Source organism: Lissotriton vulgaris, chromosome 7 (assembly GCF_964263255.1).
Source record: "Lissotriton vulgaris chromosome 7, aLisVul1.2, whole genome shotgun sequence".
In the NCBI taxonomy this organism is placed as follows: Eukaryota; Metazoa; Chordata; class Amphibia; order Caudata; family Salamandridae; genus Lissotriton; species Lissotriton vulgaris.
Genome location: NC_141695.1, coordinates 985,620,349 through 985,639,910, shown reverse-complemented (window position 1 = coordinate 985,639,910; position 19,562 = coordinate 985,620,349).

Below are 19,562 nucleotides of genomic sequence, written 5' to 3'. Positions count from 1 at the left end.
CACATCTCAGGCAAAGTCAAACCATTGACATAACAACCCTGGGAACTCACAATCAGCTGTAGAAGCTGTTGATGAGCTGTGTGTGGACATTAGCCTCATCATCATCATCACTGGCCTCGTGGCCTGTGCCAGGATCCTCCACAGGTGCGGGATGATTTTTATCATTGTCATCCTATATAAGAGGCACCTCCTTCCGCACTGCCATGTTGTGTAGCATGCAGCATACTATGATGGCCTTGCACACCTTTGCAGGCTCATATGGGAGGGCACCTACCGTCTTGTCCAGGCATCGGAAGCGGCTTTTCAGGAGACCAAAGGTCCGCTCAATCACTCTTCTGGTTCAACCATGTGCCTCATTGTAGTGCATCTCGGCTGCTGTCACAGAGTCACCTAAATACAAAGAATAGCACATTAGTTGAGTCTTGTAAGAGGGTGGGATACAACATTACCAAACACACACAATGGAAAACAGTACACACCTACAAGCCAGGCACGCTGGTTTGGCATCTGTGACATCATCAACGCAATGCAACTCCTCCTCATGACGTAGGCATTGTGCGCAGAACCGGGAAAACGTACACACACATGTGTGATCACCATGTCCACCAGACATACCACCAGAGCAATGATGAAGTGGTAATGTTTCCTGTTGCAGTAGGCCTGATCATGTTCCTGTGGTGGTATCAGTGCCACATGTGTACCATCAATTGATCCAATGATGTTTGGCATCCTCCCCAGTCTATAAAAAGCATCCTTTATGTCAGTGAGTTCACCAGGACTAGGAAACCTGATGTATGAGTCAAGGAAATGCAATATCCCCTCCAAGACATCACGAAGCACACGGCTGAACATAGTTTGTGACATACCACCAGCACTAGCCACAGTGTGTTGAAAGGTACCATTGGCAAAGAAGTGCAGGCCTGCCATCACCTTCACCTTTGGTGTCAGTGCTGTCGGGTATGTCCGGCCAGGTAGCAGATGTGCCTCCAACTGCTCCGCCAACTCATCGGTCAGTCTCCTGGTGAAGCAGTACCGTTGGATGCTGTCGCGTTCCACCAAGGGCTTAAGGTCCAGGAACGGTCAATGGACAGCTGGTGCCCTGCAGTACAGAGATGGGTAAAGTAAGATTATACATTCATCTACCCATGTGGCCCTCACCTTGAAAAAAATCACCTGATACATCACAGCAATACACAATGAACTGAGGTGTTTGTTGTTGGTCATGGACACAAATGTCACCTACATGCCCATCATCTCACATATCAATGAGACATGTGTACATGATTACCATGGAGTGCAATGGCAAATCTTTGGGCCATGGCACAGTACCTATTTACTGCTGTCACGTTCAAAACACACAACACAGTGACATGTGAGGACTGATGTTTCACAGGCATCACAACTCCATGTCAGGGAGATAGCCATGGTCCCTGTATTGCCACATGTGCACTGGAATGACATGGCATATCATGGACATCCCACAACCAATCATGAGTCTCACAGGTAGGGGCCCCTGTGGTCCCTACAGGCCATACATGGACATCTCTGAGCCACACACACACAGCATAAATGTTGATGCACAAAGCACATGGTGGACACTGTCTCCCATTGGGCACATGGAACCACAAACATCCCAGACACAACATGCATAGAGACTGTGGGTGTACATCATAACTGTGTCCATGGGTCTTGCTGTGACTTACATAACATGCAAACCTGTCCTCATGGTGTATGTGACAGGTCATACCCATCTCCAGACTGGTACTGTGTCCTTGACTCATGCCCATAAGTGAACACTTGGACATGAAATCTGTGAGGCACACAAAACAAAAAGTATTCTGTCCCCATGAACCTGTGCCCAGCCTGGGAGTGGCTGCACCTAAGTGCCACACAAGAATAGTAATGTTGCCCGCCATACACACACAGGTGATGCAGCCTTACATGCCATGGGATGTGGTGTGGGACACAGGCCTGCCAAGTGTCACATACCAGGCATGACACAAACGCATTGCAGTGTCGTGTTCCCGCATCACCGCACTGAAATGCATTGTTACGCATTTCCCACTGACCGGCCGCAGCACTCTGGTGACAGCTCTGGAACTGGCGCCTTGTCAACTTGCTGTGACAGAAACTGAAAGCTGCAGTGGCAGCTGCGCCATGGCGTGTGCGCTGCACCCAGCAGGCTTGGGTGGGCTGGCTGAACAGATCGGCAGGTCTACAATGTAACAATATGATTCTCAGCATTATGTTCTCATGCGACTGACGTCAGGATAGGCATTTGACAGTGGCTATTGCTATTTCACCACTCCAAACACATACTTAAATAAGCGCCGCAAGCGCTGCGGGGCTCAGGCAGCAGTTCAACCACATGATGAAGTGTTAGGAGTCTGCGGTATAATCATCACATCAATGCTGATCCTCCCCTCAGCCATGACCGGACCCAACCCCATGGACCGCCGCAGGCAGCCTGGAGCCACAGCAGATCACTGAGGTGCTTTGCAGAGCCAAGTCTGATTTCCAAGCGGCGCAGCCTATTGTTACAGAAGTCAGTCTATTCGCTTCAGGGCATTAATGTAGTGTTAGAGTATAATGACCTACATCGGAGCGCTCTGGCTGCCGGCTGTGAGTGGCCTCTGTGACTGTGTGTGCCTCAGCCTGAGGCTCCCCAATGAATACCCGGTGCCTGTCAGTGTCTGTGAGTAAGCTGACTGTGTTCAGTAAGTGTTATCTTTTGTATTTCAACTGCGCATGTCTGCTAATGTTCACTAAAATTTTCTAAAGTACTGCCTCTCAAACAGTTGTTTAATATCATAATAACACATTTGTTTTACAGTACAATCGGGTTACAAGGGGACTAGGTTAGTGCTCTTCTATTTCTGGTGCTTTGCAGCAGTTCATACATCATCTTAGAATTTCTTGTAGCTCAAATGGGTGTAATATTTTTTTGTTGACATGTTGCATAGTCCTAATTGCTTGTTTTTCATTGTGAGAAACTGTCACTCATAGTCATGCACATGTCAATCATAAGTACACAGAATTTCTGAAAACGTCACACATAGCAATCTGCAACTTTGGTAGCTATGGTGACATGCTGTGATGTTGAAGGTGTTGCATGGCTATGAAATCTGTGTGGAATCTGTATGCAAGTCACACCAATGTGAACCGATGCGGGTGACTAGTATGCAGACGCGCCGTACATGCATGTACAGAGTAGTGTGCACACCTTGTCCATTGACTGCACAATGCGTATGCATTACAGTCACCCGCATCGGGTCACATTGATGACAATGGGCTATGAGTGCGCACCGCTCAGTTCATGCATGTACAACGCATATGCAATGTGACCCGACACCGGGTGACTTCCAAAGAGACGAGTCGTGCAGTTCTGGACCAAGCAGTGCGCACGGCTTAGTCATGGATTGTAATCTGAACCAACGCGGGTGACTTCTAGCCAGACGCGTCATACAGGCATGGACCGAGACGTGCACCCGCATAGCCCATAGAATCGTATTGGGACGGATGTGCGTGGTTTAAAAAAAAAACGCGTCGTATAGTCAGTGTACCGAGCCGTGCGCACTCATTGGCAATGGGCTGTCATGAAGACGGACGCAAATTCAAAAATCGTTTGAGTCGTGCACTGGAAATTCAGTTGGATGCCTACAACAATGTTGCAATCCTAGGGTGTCCAGAAGGTGAAAGTTTTGAACGACGCGGAAGACGTGTAGAAGTCTTACATTTCATGGATTGGACAGATTCATAGAATACAACTGTGTCGGGCCTATCAGTAAGTGGCAATGTCACAGAATCTGCCTCTGCAGCACTGATTTAAGGCTGGCAGGCCCCCAGTGAGCTCACTTGCCAGCAATATATGCTACAGGACCACATATCTGATTCACTGCTGCTGTCTATTCTTCCTCTGGATCCGGCAATGACACGTACTCTGGAGAGGGCCCCAGCATTCACAGAGGAGGAGAACCCGGCCCTGCTGGACAGGCTCCTCCCAGAGTACAGCAAGCTGTATCGGAAACCACGGGAGCAGGTGAGTGTGCAGTCCACCACCTACCATTTCCTGCAAGTTGTCTGACTAGCAGTAATAGAAGTGTGCACATCATTGGGAGGCATATGCACTGAGTACTTTCAGCAACCAATTTATGTGGTTACATGTGATGAACAGGTGCCCTGCTGCAGTAGTGCAGCAGTGCTAGCCTTTAATTCCTAGGCAATGCTACCATGTCAGACCTGCAGCACAAATGCACATTTCTATATATATATATATATATAAGATCTGTGAGGTTCTACAAGCGCCGGATCCACTGTGAGGTGCTCATGTTCAGGTAGTTGTGTTTGCAGTCACTCATATGTCTGATTTTAGTGATGTGGGTTCATCATAGTCCAGGAACAGTGTTTGGCAGGGGACGGACAAGAGTAATTGTCAGCTGCAGAGTTTGGTATGGGCATGACCTATGATTGTGACACAGTGCAGACTGATGTTGTCCGGACGCATTATCCCATGACATGTGGCAGTGAAGACTGACTTACCATGCATTTTTGTGCCAGGGAATTGACTTGAGAAGAGGGATCCTGCATTGGAGTCAGAGGTGCTCCATGCACCCCATTGTGTCTACTGACATTCTGGATGTGAGGACATCATTGTGTGTGGTGCTGCTAGGCATCACAAGATTGTGAAATGTGACTCTGGGCATACATTCATCCTGACACCTGTACTGAGTGATTGGCATGTGATTTTATGTATGTTTATTGTAATGAACTTCTACGTGGTCATTTGCATGTACAGCAACTGTGTATGTGGTACATGTGTACACTTGGGGTATTATCAGCCAGCATGCAACAGACATATGGGTACAGGTCCAGGAAATATATGGGTGCCATGGTTGATGTTCAGACTGGCTATTGCCCTATGTACACCGGTGTGTGCATTTTGAGCAATTATCAGCTGAGGATGCCAGTGCATGCCCTATAATGTGCTGTATTTACAGTGTTGTGTGCAATCAGTGCAGGCGACTAATATGGGCCTTGTTTGCCTACTTATATGCCGATACATCCACGGGCACTAGAGACAGCGACACGGAACTGGAAGAGCCGCAGAGCCAGCCTGGGCACACGACTGAGAAGTCGGAGGGACCCAATGGCACGGAGGGTGAGGCGAGCCACACCGAGCAGTCCTCAGCACCATCCACCTAAGCTGAGGACCACAGCAGCGGGTGTCAGCAGCCAGAAAACCACAGATAGTGAGGCTGTTCCTGCCACCACCACCACCCTCCGCTGGGCTCCCATCCCAGAGGTCCGTGGCAGCTCCTGTGTTCAAGAGCATGTCTCCTTCCTGCCAGGCACCGCACCCCCTGCCCCTGTGTCCCCTGCTGACCTGAGTGTGGAGTCTGTAGACTTGCTTAAACAGATCCATGTAGGGTAGAGACATCAATGTTGAGTGTCCTCCATGCACCCACCAGTCTGTTGACACAACTGGAGTCGTTCATGGAGGCCATCTCATCTGGCGTTTCTGCCCTACAGAGGACCAATCAGTCCATGGCCTCCTCCCTGATGGCAGCAGCATCCCTCCTCCAACAGTCCCTCACCCCTTCAGCCTCTGCCACATCAACAATTCCTAGCACCCTACCTGTCCCCAGCACACACCCACCAGCACAGTCACCCAAAGTCACAGACACAGACAGCACACAATCATACAACAAAAGTTAAAATGTGCACGCAAGCAAAGTCAGGGGACTGATACCACACACACAGGGGATGGGTCACAAACACACACAGAGGAATCCATAACCACTCCGCAGTCCTCCGGTCCCTCTCCCTCCTAGAGCCCTTCCCTTGCCTCACCTGCAACCCCATCTCCTAAGAAGCTCTTCCTGTGTGACCTAGGCTTCTTCCCCTCAGATCCAGCAGATCCAGACTACAGGGGGAAGAGGAAGTCCCCACACAAAGAGAAGAGTGCCCCTCACACTGGACATCCTCCCCCAGGCGCAGGCAGACTGAGGCCCCCACCCGCAAGTAAGCCCGTACCCGGAAGAGCAAGACCCCAACCCCTGCTCCACTGCACAGTCTCCTTCCTCCATCCCCCAGGTCAGCACACCACAGGTTCCCCCGCCATTCCCTGTCCCAGGTTCCCCCACTCACAGATACACCATCCCCAAAATGCTCAGGCCCTCCACAATTCCCACTTGCTCTTCCACTGCCACCACCACCAGTCTGTCTGTAAGTGTAACTAGTGTGGGGACCGTGCCCCCCCCCAGCTGTGCTACCAACCTCACCTGCACCCCTTTCCACTCCCATTGGGTTAGGCACTGCAGTGGAGTCCACGACCACCCAGTCTGACATGGGTACGGCAGTGGGGACCATATTCACTACACCTGATCTGCCCACTGAGTTGTTCCGACACATACCCCATCAGAATTGTGCCCCACAGTTGTGATAGCACAAACCATGTTAGACACCTCCACTGCTGTTGCCACTGACTCTCCTGCACCCACCACACCTTTACAGCCTCCTTCTGATGAGCCCTGATCCTGTCCCTGCGGTGCCTGGCCTGTCCCATGTATGCCCCTCAGAGTGGATTCCCCCAGTCCTTAGCAGTGCAGGCAAGCAACGGGTGACAGGTGTCACTCACACCCTCATTGGGCTTTGTATTTTGAGAGGACATTGGACTTAGTTTTGTTTTGGATTTTCCCTCCCAGCTTTCAATTTGCTGAATAAAGCATTTGTTTTATCCTTGCGCATTTGATTTAGCTGTACATTATGTTGATGCTGTTTACCCTGACCTTGCTGTGATGATGCAGGATTTAAAAATGTCTGATACTGAGGTGTTGATGTGATTTACTCCATGTGGACCATGAGATATGTATCCTGTTCTGGTTGGTATCCATGTCATCCTTTGCAGCTGACTGGGTGTGTCATGATTAACTAATTTAGCACAGGGATGTTAACATTTCATTAGCATGGCCACATCTGTGGCTTGTGCCCATGCACATATGATGTGCTTCATATTGTACAATTTGTCACTTTCCCTGACTGTTGGCCCACCTCCACTGTACATGTAGGTGTGGGCATCATTGCTGTAAAGTCAACTGTGTCCTCTGTGCAACTTGCTAGACATATGTATTGTGTATGTGCAGGTGACTTAAGGGGCACTACCGTACCCAGGTGAATGTGGCCAATGCCTACATTGGGTGGTATATGATGGTTGACTGAACAAGTGTTGTGCTGACATGGCCAGGAATCATACATACTGTTTGGAATGTGCTGCTATTTCCATGATGACACTTCCCCTGAGGTCACTGTGATGATGGGGGATTTAGACTCTTTGCCACAATGCTCAACTTTAGCTTCAGTTTGTGTCCACACAGTTTACACTGGATGTACACACTGATGGGGGGTTTAAACAAATTGGCCCAGAGCTATTGCGAAGCTTGACTTGAGTAGCCCACACTCTGGTGTTGGTCACACATATGATGGTAGTTACATTGTGTGTCGTAAATCAAATTCACTGTTGGGGGCATTTGTCAGACACTACACACTGTTGGAATATTGTTGTGGGGAAATGTATTTGGCTGACATACCTCTGGTTGATGTTTGAATGATGTGTGGTGCATCATCCACCCTATGGGTGGGGGTATCAATATTGGAAGACACACAAACCCCTATGGGTGGGTGAGGCAGTAGTGATACACAACATGGCACATATGGGTGGGGTGGATGTATGGGTTGGCAACATGTCCCTATGGGTTGGGTGGCATTAGTGATAGGCTACATGCCCCTATGGGTGGGGTGGCATTAGTGATAGGCAACCTGACACATATGGGTGGGGTGGCATTAGTGATAGTCAACATGCCCCTATGGGTGGGGTGGCATTAGTGATAAGGCAATATGACAAATATGGGTGGGGTGGCATCAGTGATAGGCAACATGCACCTATGGGTGGTGCGGCATTAGTGATAGGCAACATGACACATATGGATGGGGTGGCATTAGTGATAGGCAACAGGACACGTGTGGGTGGGGTGGCATCAGTGATAGGCAACATGCCCCTATGGGTGGGGTGGCATTAGTAATAGGCAACATAACACATGTGGGTGGGGTGGCATCAGTGATAGGCAACATGCCCCTATGGGTGGGGTGGCATCAGTGATAGGCAACATGACACATATGGGTGGGGTGGCATTAGTGATAGGCAACATGACACGTATGGGTGGGGTGGCAGTGGTGGTGGCCATGGGTTCCCTGAGGAGGCCTGTTGCTGGTGGAAAGGGGCTGTACCTCCTGGGTGTGTGCGACATTTGGCATGTAAGTGTCAGTTGTTTGTATGGTGGGTGTCCGACTTACCGTCTACGCCGTCCGCATCCGTTCCTGATCCGGCCACATATGTACAGGACTGGTATGACCTGTTCGATGGATTCATGTTGCTCCGTCTTGAACCATTGCTAGCTGCTCCATTTCGAATCCGTTGATTGTGTTAGTGGTGCGATTTGTAGCTGATATGCAACTCTTCCGGGTGCTGTGACATGCTGTACGTGGCGACCCGTCCGGAACGTAGGAACTACGCATCTTGCATGACCGGCCGGAAGTAGCTGTGTTTATGGAGCTGTGCAACGTGAATTTTGTGTTTGCGGGTCAGGCTCGGATAAAAAATGTGAATGGGTTCGGAGCGTACGTGTCGGTCGGGAATTTGGGTATTTCCCGCATCGTACTTCATCGCCCGGAACGGTCCTGCTCCAGGTACGATTCGTCCATAAGGTAAGGCTACTGACATGTCCCGGCTGGCTCACCGACCGAGATCAGAATCGGTCCCTAAAAGTTGCTTCTGCAATTGAGGGTGTCTGCCCATTACAAGCGCATACCCCATAGGCAAGAGTGAATGACAGGACTTGCTGACCAACCTTAGTACATCTTTTAAAGGGTGGTAGCTAGAGCCTTTTAACACCCGTAACTTGCTCTTCTTCCTGCACTATTTCCTGTCCAAAATCTACAGGTTAATATGTCATGTTAAAGTCACCAGCTAAAATGAGATAATAATCTTTTCTTGAGTTGTCAAGGAAGTTTGTGAGCGTTGATATAGTATCTGAAGCCTTGTGATGACTGATAAACCAACTATATACATTTATTAATCTGAAATGAATATTCCCTTAAAGTGATATCAGGTCTAAACCAAGGATCTCCTGTGAACCTAGATCAGCAAGTCTCCATCAGGTCTACCAGCTGTTGAAAGTCTAGCTTCAATTCTAAACACGGTGTACCTCACCCTATGTATTTACTCAGTGGCCCAAGTTTCTAGAAGCAGACATATATGACTGCTATCCACCACATTGCCCCAGTCCGGGTCATTTAGTTTGAACCTTAACCCCACAATATTCCACAAGATAATTGTAATAGTATGCAGTAATAAGAAGAGCAATATTGCTGGTAGTAGAAAACATAGTGATGGGATAAGAGAGTTACAAAAGAACATAAACTGAGTGTTAGAGTCTAGTAAATAGGTTTTGAGTAGGTGGGTCTTCAAATTTCATGTACAGGAAAGTAGATATATAGAAAAAATATGTGGGAAAACTGGAGATGCTGGGTTCACAGACAGTCCATCAGTGGCTTTAAGTATTTAGTGAAAAAGGGTAAGATGAGCCCAAAGAGATGCTATGTAACAGATCTCAGGATGCTTGTTTCCGGTCCAGGGATGATATGGCTTGGCAGCTCGGGCTGGACTGCTCCCATGAGGCACAGTGTCAGACTGATTTGCATATTGCCGTGTCTGAACTGGGGTGGCAGAGTGGGCTAAAGAACGGTGATGGATTAAACCCAGATCTTTTGACTGGGTGTGAGTGTTTGATTGATTCAGATGCTCCGTCCATCACCACCCCCTTTTGTACCGCTTTTGGCCGCCATAAGTGTGGCAGGGTATGCTCAGACGTGATTCCCTTGCTCACTTTGCCACTGAATTTAAGCAAGCCGGGCTGAAGACGGCTGGAATGCCAGAAACCGGTCCTCGGAAGCTTGTTTCCGGTCCAGGGAAGACATGGCTTGGAAGTTCGGGCTGGACTGTTCCCATGAGGCACAGGGTCAGACTGATTTGCATATAGTCATGTCTGAACTGGAGTGGCAGAGTGGGCTAAAGAACGGTGATGGATTAAACCCAGATCTTTTGACTGGGTGTGAGTGTTTGATTGATTCAGATGCTCCGTCCATCACCACCCCCTTTTGTACCGCTTTTGGCCGCCATAAGTGTGGCAGGGTATGCTCAGACGTGATTCCCTTGCTCACTTTGCCACTGAATTTAAGCAAGCCGGGCTGAAGACGGCTGGAATGCCAGAAACCGGTCCTCGGAAGCTTGTTTCCGGTCCAGGGAAGACATGGCTTGGAAGTTCGGGCTGGACTGTTCCCATGAGGCACAGGGTCAGACTGATTTGCATATAGCCATGTCTGAACTGGAGTGGCAGAGTGGGCTAAAGAACGGTGATGGATTAAACCCAGATCTTTTGACTGGGTGTGAGTGTTTGATTGATTCAGATGCTCCGTCCATCACCACCCCCTTTTGTACCATGTAACAGATCCTGACAGAGACAGCAGTCTTATCTTTTGCTGAGGTCATACAGAAAAGAATCTTACCATTTGAGATAGTGGGTAGTGAGATCAGCTGAGTTGGAGACAAAGGACATTGTAGTCTACCATGCTGAAGGCAGCTGATAATACAGACACATCAGTATGAAGACTGTGCCACCTCAAAAGGTCATTAATGCAAGGCCTATGCCACACTGTGAGCAGTAACATGTTTGTTCAGTGTTAATGATTTGCTTTATCCCATTTTCAAGCTGAGTTGAGCAATAATTAACTTTCTAAAGATTATGCAGCTCCTCAGAAATGTTGTAACTAGTGTTAGTTGTTCATATTAGATGTGAAAGTGTATTTTTCTCAGGAGTTTGATCATGGAGTGATTTTGTACGCTTGATAGTGCACCTGGTTGAAAGCAGTTTTTGATGAAGGCTATTATTAGAGCACCAAAGGTATCGACAGCCGCAGCTCTTCTGCTATGGTGGAGGAGTGTTGCCCCCTGCCAGCAGTTTCAAAAGTTGAAAAATAAAACGATAATGAAACAAGTTTATTATTTTTTTTCCATCTTCTACAAGCTGCATCCTGAGGGCTGGGCCATCGAGGAGGCAGTTAGGAGAGGGAATGGTGGGCAGCACTGCTATTAGTGCACCTGTGTGTTTGGCCAGCCGTCTCAGTCTGGCCACACCCACATGCGCACTGAGCTGCCTCCAAACCAGCTGCGTTGCCCGGTTGGAGACAGCAGGCAGAGGCTCCCAGTCTTCCTGAGAGCTCAAAACATCGTTGCTCACCCCAATCCTGAGGCTGCTCTCATCTATGAGAGCAGCATCAAGACTGGCCGCAGGGGAGGCTAGGAGCCTCCGCCTACAGTGGAGCCAAAAGAGGAGCAGAAGGTTGGCAATGCAGCAGGCTGCAGCCAGCAGGTAAGTTCTTTTTTTACTTCTTTCTTTTTTGGCCCGCTTCTGTCCCCATTTTACTCTGCCCTAAAGCCAGCCACTACTGGGTAATGCTGTGGGTTGTGTCAGAGAAGTGGTCCCCAGCACGATTGCAAAAGGTGGTGAAGGTTGAAGGTTTGTAATTCAGACACCGAATATACATTTACTTATACATTTGGCTTCTACTATCATGGGAAGATGTTAGAGGGTATAAACTGATGCAGAAATAGTACATTCGGTGTATATTTCAGAAGTATACACCAGAACTCATTTTAACAATGTGTTGTTCAACTTGGGGCTGCTCAAAATATTTTACACAAAGTGTTAGATCTTTAAAGTGAAAATACAGAGACAGCGTGTGGTATGATTGTTCAATTGATAATTTAATTAGCAAATACAATAAAGGGTAAAATGCTGACTTGAAGACGTGGGTGCACCAATTCATCTGTTTTCCAGGATAGAAGGTTTTTATGTACTGCAATGTATTGTACCACGTAGGAACACATTAAAAAACATAATCTCTCATGCTTTGAGCCCTTAATCAAAGAGATACAATTAAGAGTGCACATAATTTGGTATTATTTAAAACAATGATTTTCATTCAGAAGATAATTGCTATACGTTGTTTAATGATTTAGATTCATACTTTATTAAGTAAACATTATTAACTATTCATAACACAACATAACTTGCATGGCTTATCTGTGGCTGCTATTAGTGCACCTGTGTGTTTGGCCAGCCGTCTCAGTCTGGCCACACCCACATGCGCACTGAGCTGCCTCCAAACCAGCTGCGTTGCCCGGTTGGAGACAGCAGGCAGAGGCTCCCAGTCTTCCTGAGAGCTCAAAACATCGTTGCTCACCCCAATCCTGAGGCTGCTCTCATCTATGAGAGCAGCATCAAGACTGGCCGCAGGGGAGGCTAGGAGCCTCCGCCTACAGTGGAGCCAAAAGAGGAGCAGAAGGTTGGCAATGCAGCAGGCTGCAGCCAGCAGGTAAGTTCTTTTTTTACTTCTTTCTTTTTTGGCCCGCTTCTGTCCCCATTTTACTCTGCCCTAAAGCCAGCCAGGGCTATGAGTGCGCACCGCTCAGTTCATGCATGTACAACGCATATGCAATGTGACCCGACACCGGGTGACTTCCAAAGAGACGAGTCGTGCAGTTCTGGACCAAGCAGTGCGCACGGCTTAGTCATGGATTGTAATCTGAACCAACGCGGGTGACTTCTAGCCAGACGCGTCATACAGGCATGGACCGAGACGTGCACCCGCATAGCCCATAGAATCGTATTGGGACGGATGTGCGTGGTTTAAAAAAAAAACGCGTCGTATAGTCAGTGTACCGAGCCGTGCGCACTCATTGGCAATGGGCTGTCATGAAGACGGACGCAAATTCAAAAATCGTTTGAGTCGTGCACTGGAAATTCAGTTGGATGCCTACAACAATGTTGCAATCCTAGGGTGTCCAGAAGGTGAAAGTTTTGAACGACGCGGAAGACGTGTAGAAGTCTTACATTTCATGGATTGGACAGATTCATAGAATACAACTGTGTCGGGCCTATCAGTAAGTGGCAATGTCACAGAATCTGCCTCTGCAGCACTGATTTAAGGCTGGCAGGCCCCCAGTGAGCTCACTTGCCAGCAATATATGCTACAGGACCACATATCTGATTCACTGCTGCTGTCTATTCTTCCTCTGGATCCGGCAATGACACGTACTCTGGAGAGGGCCCCAGCATTCACAGAGGAGGAGAACCCGGCCCTGCTGGACAGGCTCCTCCCAGAGTACAGCAAGCTGTATCGGAAACCACGGGAGCAGGTGAGTGTGCAGTCCACCACCTACCATTTCCTGCAAGTTGTCTGACTAGCAGTAATAGAAGTGTGCACATCATTGGGAGGCATATGCACTGAGTACTTTCAGCAACCAATTTATGTGGTTACATGTGATGAACAGGTGCCCTGCTGCAGTAGTGCAGCAGTGCTAGCCTTTAATTCCTAGGCAATGCTACCATGTCAGACCTGCAGCACAAATGCACATTTCTATATATATATATATATAAGATCTGTGAGGTTCTACAAGCGCCGGATCCACTGTGAGGTGCTCATGTTCAGGTAGTTGTGTTTGCAGTCACTCATATGTCTGATTTTAGTGATGTGGGTTCATCATAGTCCAGGAACAGTGTTTGGCAGGGGACGGACAAGAGTAATTGTCAGCTGCAGAGTTTGGTATGGGCATGACCTATGATTGTGACACAGTGCAGACTGATGTTGTCCGGACGCATTATCCCATGACATGTGGCAGTGAAGACTGACTTACCATGCATTTTTGTGCCAGGGAATTGACTTGAGAAGAGGGATCCTGCATTGGAGTCAGAGGTGCTCCATGCACCCCATTGTGTCTACTGACATTCTGGATGTGAGGACATCATTGTGTGTGGTGCTGCTAGGCATCACAAGATTGTGAAATGTGACTCTGGGCATACATTCATCCTGACACCTGTACTGAGTGATTGGCATGTGATTTTATGTATGTTTATTGTAATGAACTTCTACGTGGTCATTTGCATGTACAGCAACTGTGTATGTGGTACATGTGTACACTTGGGGTATTATCAGCCAGCATGCAACAGACATATGGGTACAGGTCCAGGAAATATATGGGTGCCATGGTTGATGTTCAGACTGGCTATTGCCCTATGTACACCGGTGTGTGCATTTTGAGCAATTATCAGCTGAGGATGCCAGTGCATGCCCTATAATGTGCTGTATTTACAGTGTTGTGTGCAATCAGTGCAGGCGACTAATATGGGCCTTGTTTGCCTACTTATATGCCGATACATCCACGGGCACTAGAGACAGCGACACGGAACTGGAAGAGCCGCAGAGCCAGCCTGGGCACACGACTGAGAAGTCGGAGGGACCCAATGGCACGGAGGGTGAGGCGAGCCACACCGAGCAGTCCTCAGCACCATCCACCTAAGCTGAGGACCACAGCAGCGGGTGTCAGCAGCCAGAAAACCACAGATAGTGAGGCTGTTCCTGCCACCACCACCACCCTCCGCTGGGCTCCCATCCCAGAGGTCCGTGGCAGCTCCTGTGTTCAAGAGCATGTCTCCTTCCTGCCAGGCACCGCACCCCCTGCCCCTGTGTCCCCTGCTGACCTGAGTGTGGAGTCTGTAGACTTGCTTAAACAGATCCATGTAGGGTAGAGACATCAATGTTGAGTGTCCTCCATGCACCCACCAGTCTGTTGACACAACTGGAGTCGTTCATGGAGGCCATCTCATCTGGCGTTTCTGCCCTACAGAGGACCAATCAGTCCATGGCCTCCTCCCTGATGGCAGCAGCATCCCTCCTCCAACAGTCCCTCACCCCTTCAGCCTCTGCCACATCAACAATTCCTAGCACCCTACCTGTCCCCAGCACACACCCACCAGCACAGTCACCCAAAGTCACAGACACAGACAGCACACAATCATACAACAAAAGTTAAAATGTGCACGCAAGCAAAGTCAGGGGACTGATACCACACACACAGGGGATGGGTCACAAACACACACAGAGGAATCCATAACCACTCCGCAGTCCTCCGGTCCCTCTCCCTCCTAGAGCCCTTCCCTTGCCTCACCTGCAACCCCATCTCCTAAGAAGCTCTTCCTGTGTGACCTAGGCTTCTTCCCCTCAGATCCAGCAGATCCAGACTACAGGGGGAAGAGGAAGTCCCCACACAAAGAGAAGAGTGCCCCTCACACTGGACATCCTCCCCCAGGCGCAGGCAGACTGAGGCCCCCACCCGCAAGTAAGCCCGTACCCGGAAGAGCAAGACCCCAACCCCTGCTCCACTGCACAGTCTCCTTCCTCCATCCCCCAGGTCAGCACACCACAGGTTCCCCCGCCATTCCCTGTCCCAGGTTCCCCCACTCACAGATACACCATCCCCAAAATGCTCAGGCCCTCCACAATTCCCACTTGCTCTTCCACTGCCACCACCACCAGTCTGTCTGTAAGTGTAACTAGTGTGGGGACCGTGCCCCCCCCCCCAGCTGTGCTACCAACCTCACCTGCACCCCTTTCCACTCCCATTGGGTTAGGCACTGCAGTGGAGTCCACGACCACCCAGTCTGACATGGGTACGGCAGTGGGGACCATATTCACTACACCTGATCTGCCCACTGAGTTGTTCCGACACATACCCCATCAGAATTGTGCCCCACAGTTGTGATAGCACAAACCATGTTAGACACCTCCACTGCTGTTGCCACTGACTCTCCTGCACCCACCACACCTTTACAGCCTCCTTCTGATGAGCCCTGATCCTGTCCCTGCGGTGCCTGGCCTGTCCCATGTATGCCCCTCAGAGTGGATTCCCCCAGTCCTTAGCAGTGCAGGCAAGCAACAGGTGACAGGTGTCACTCACACCCTCATTGGGCTTTGTATTTTGAGAGGACATTGGACTTAGTTTTGTTTTGGATTTTCCCTCCCAGCTTTCAATTTGCTGAATAAAGCATTTGTTTTATCCTTGCGCATTTGATTTAGCTGTACATTATGTTGATGCTGTTTACCCTGACCTTGCTGTGATGATGCAGGATTTAAAAATGTCTGATACTGAGGTGTTGATGTGATTTACTCCATGTGGACCATGAGATATGTATCCTGTTCTGGTTGGTATCCATGTCATCCTTTGCAGCTGACTGGGTGTGTCATGATTAACTAATTTAGCACAGGGATGTTAACATTTCATTAGCATGGCCACATCTGTGGCTTGTGCCCATGCACATATGATGTGCTTCATATTGTACAATTTGTCACTTTCCCTGACTGTTGGCCCACCTCCACTGTACATGTAGGTGTGGGCATCATTGCTGTAAAGTCAACTGTGTCCTCTGTGCAACTTGCTAGACATATGTATTGTGTATGTGCAGGTGACTTAAGGGGCACTACCGTACCCAGGTGAATGTGGCCAATGCCTACATTGGGTGGTATATGATGGTTGACTGAACAAGTGTTGTGCTGACATGGCCAGGAATCATACATACTGTTTGGAATGTGCTGCTATTTCCATGATGACACTTCCCCTGAGGTCACTGTGATGATGGGGGATTTAGACTCTTTGCCACAATGCTCAACTTTAGCTTCAGTTTGTGTCCACACAGTTTACATTGGATGTACACACTGATGGGGGGTTTAAACAAATTGGCCCAGAGCTATTGCGAAGCTTGACTTGAGTAGCCCACACTCTGGTGTTGGTCACACATATGATGGTAGTTACATTGTGTGTCGTAAATCAAATTCACTGTTGGGGGCATTTGTCAGACACTACACACTGTTGGAATATTGTTGTGGGGAAATGTATTTGGCTGACATACCTCTGGTTGATGTTTGAATGATGTGTGGTGCATCATCCACCCTATGGGTGGGGGTATCAATATTGGAAGACACACAAACCCCTATGGGTGGGTGAGGCAGTAGTGATACACAACATGGCACATATGGGTGGGGTGGATGTATGGGTTGGCAACATGTCCCTATGGGTTGGGTGGCATTAGTGATAGGCTACATGCCCCTATGGGTGGGGTGGCATTAGTGATAGGCAACCTGACACATATGGGTGGGGTGGCATTAGTGATAGTCAACATGCCCCTATGGGTGGGGTGGCATTAGTGATAAGGCAATATGACAAATATGGGTGGGGTGGCATCAGTGATAGGCAACATGCACCTATGGGTGGTGCGGCATTAGTGATAGGCAACATGACACATATGGATGGGGTGGCATTAGTGATAGGCAACAGGACACGTGTGGGTGGGGTGGCATCAGTGATAGGCAACATGCCCCTATGGGTGGGGTGGCATTAGTAATAGGCAACATAACACATGTGGGTGGGGTGGCATCAGTGATAGGCAACATGCCCCTATGGGTGGGGTGGCATCAGTGATAGGCAACATGACACATATGGGTGGGGTGGCATTAGTGATAGGCAACATGACACGTATGGGTGGGGTGGCAGTGGTGGTGGCCATGGGTTCCCTGAGGAGGCCTGTTGCTGGTGGAAAGGGGCTGTACCTCCTGGGTGTGTGCGACATTTGGCATGTAAGTGTCAGTTGTTTGTATGGTGGGTGTCCGACTTACCGTCTACGCCGTCCGCATCCGTTCCTGATCCGGCCACATATGTACAGGACTGGTATGACCTGTTCGATGGATTCATGTTGCTCCGTCTTGAACCATTGCTAGCTGCTCCATTTCGAATCCGTTGATTGTGTTAGTGGTGCGATTTGTAGCTGATATGCAACTCTTCCGGGTGCTGTGACATGCTGTACGTGGCGACCCGTCCGGAACGTAGGAACTACGCATCTTGCATGACCGGCCGGAAGTAGCTGTGTTTATGGAGCTGTGCAACGTGAATTTTGTGTTTGCGGGTCAGGCTCGGATAAAAACTGTGGATGGGTTCGGAGCGTACGTGTCGGTCGGGAATTTGGGTATTTCCCGCATCGTACTTCATCGCCCGGAACGGTCCTGCTCCAGGTACGATTCGTCCATAAGGTAAGGCTACTGACATGTCCCGGCTGGCTCACCGACCGAGATCAGAATCGGTCCCTAAAAGTTGCTTCTGCAATTGAGGGTGTCTGCCCATTACAAGCGCATACCCCATAGGCAAGAGTGAATGACAGGACTTGCTGACCAACCTTAGTACATCTTTTAAAGGGTGGTAGCTAGAGCCTTTTAACACCCGTAACTTGCTCTTCTTCCTGCACTATTTCCTGTCCAAAATCTACAGGTTAATATGTCATGTTAAAGTCACCAGCTAAAATGAGATAATAATCTTTTCTTGAGTTGTCAAGGAAGTTTGTGAGCGTTGATATAGTATCTGAAGCCTTGTGATGACTGATAAACCAACTATATACATTTATTAATCTGAAATGAATATTCCCTTAAAGTGATATCAGGTCTAAACCAAGGATCTCCTGTGAACCTAGATCAGCAAGTCTCCATCAGGTCTACCAGCTGTTGAAAGTCTAGCTTCAATTCTAAACACGGTGTACCTCACCCTATGTATTTACTCAGTGGCCCAAGTTTCTAGAAGCAGACATATATGACTGCTATCCACCACATTGCCCCAGTCCGGGTCATTTAGTTTGAACCTTAACCCCACAATATTCCACAAGATAATTGTAATAGTATGCAGTAATAAGAAGAGCAATATTGCTGGTAGTAGAAAACATAGTGATGGGATAAGAGAGTTACAAAAGAACATAAACTGAGTGTTAGAGTCTAGTAAATAGGTTTTGAGTAGGTGGGTCTTCAAATTTCATGTACAGGAAAGTAGATATATAGAAAAAATATGTGGGAAAACTGGAGATGCTGGGTTCACAGACAGTCCATCAGTGGCTTTAAGTATTTAGTGAAAAAGGGTAAGATGAGCCCAAAGAGATGCTATGTAACAGATCTCAGGATGCTTGTTTCCGGTCCAGGGATGATATGGCTTGGCAGCTCGGGCTGGACTGCTCCCATGAGGCACAGTGTCAGACTGATTTGCATATTGCCGTGTCTGAACTGGGGTGGCAGAGTGGGCTAAAGAACGGTGATGGATTAAACCCAGATCTTTTGACTGGGTGTGAGTGTTTGATTGATTCAGATGCTCCGTCCATCACCACCCCCTTTTGTACCGCTTTTGGCCGCCATAAGTGTGGCAGGGTATGCTCAGACGTGATTCCCTTGCTCACTTTGCCACTGAATTTAAGCAAGCTGGGCTGAAGACGGCTGGAATGCCAGAAACCGGTCCTCGGAAGCTTGTTTCCGGTCCAGGGAAGACATGGCTTGGAAGTTCGGGCTGGACTGTTCCCATGAGGCACAGGGTCAGACTGATTTGCATATAGTCATGTCTGAACTGGAGTGGCAGAGTGGGCTAAAGAACGGTGATGGATTAAACCCAGATCTTTTGACTGGGTGTGAGTGTTTGATTGATTCAGATGCTCCGTCCATCACCACCCCCTTTTGTACCGCTTTTGGCCGCCATAAGTGTGGCAGGGTATGCTCAGACGTGATTCCCTTGCTCACTTTGCCACTGAATT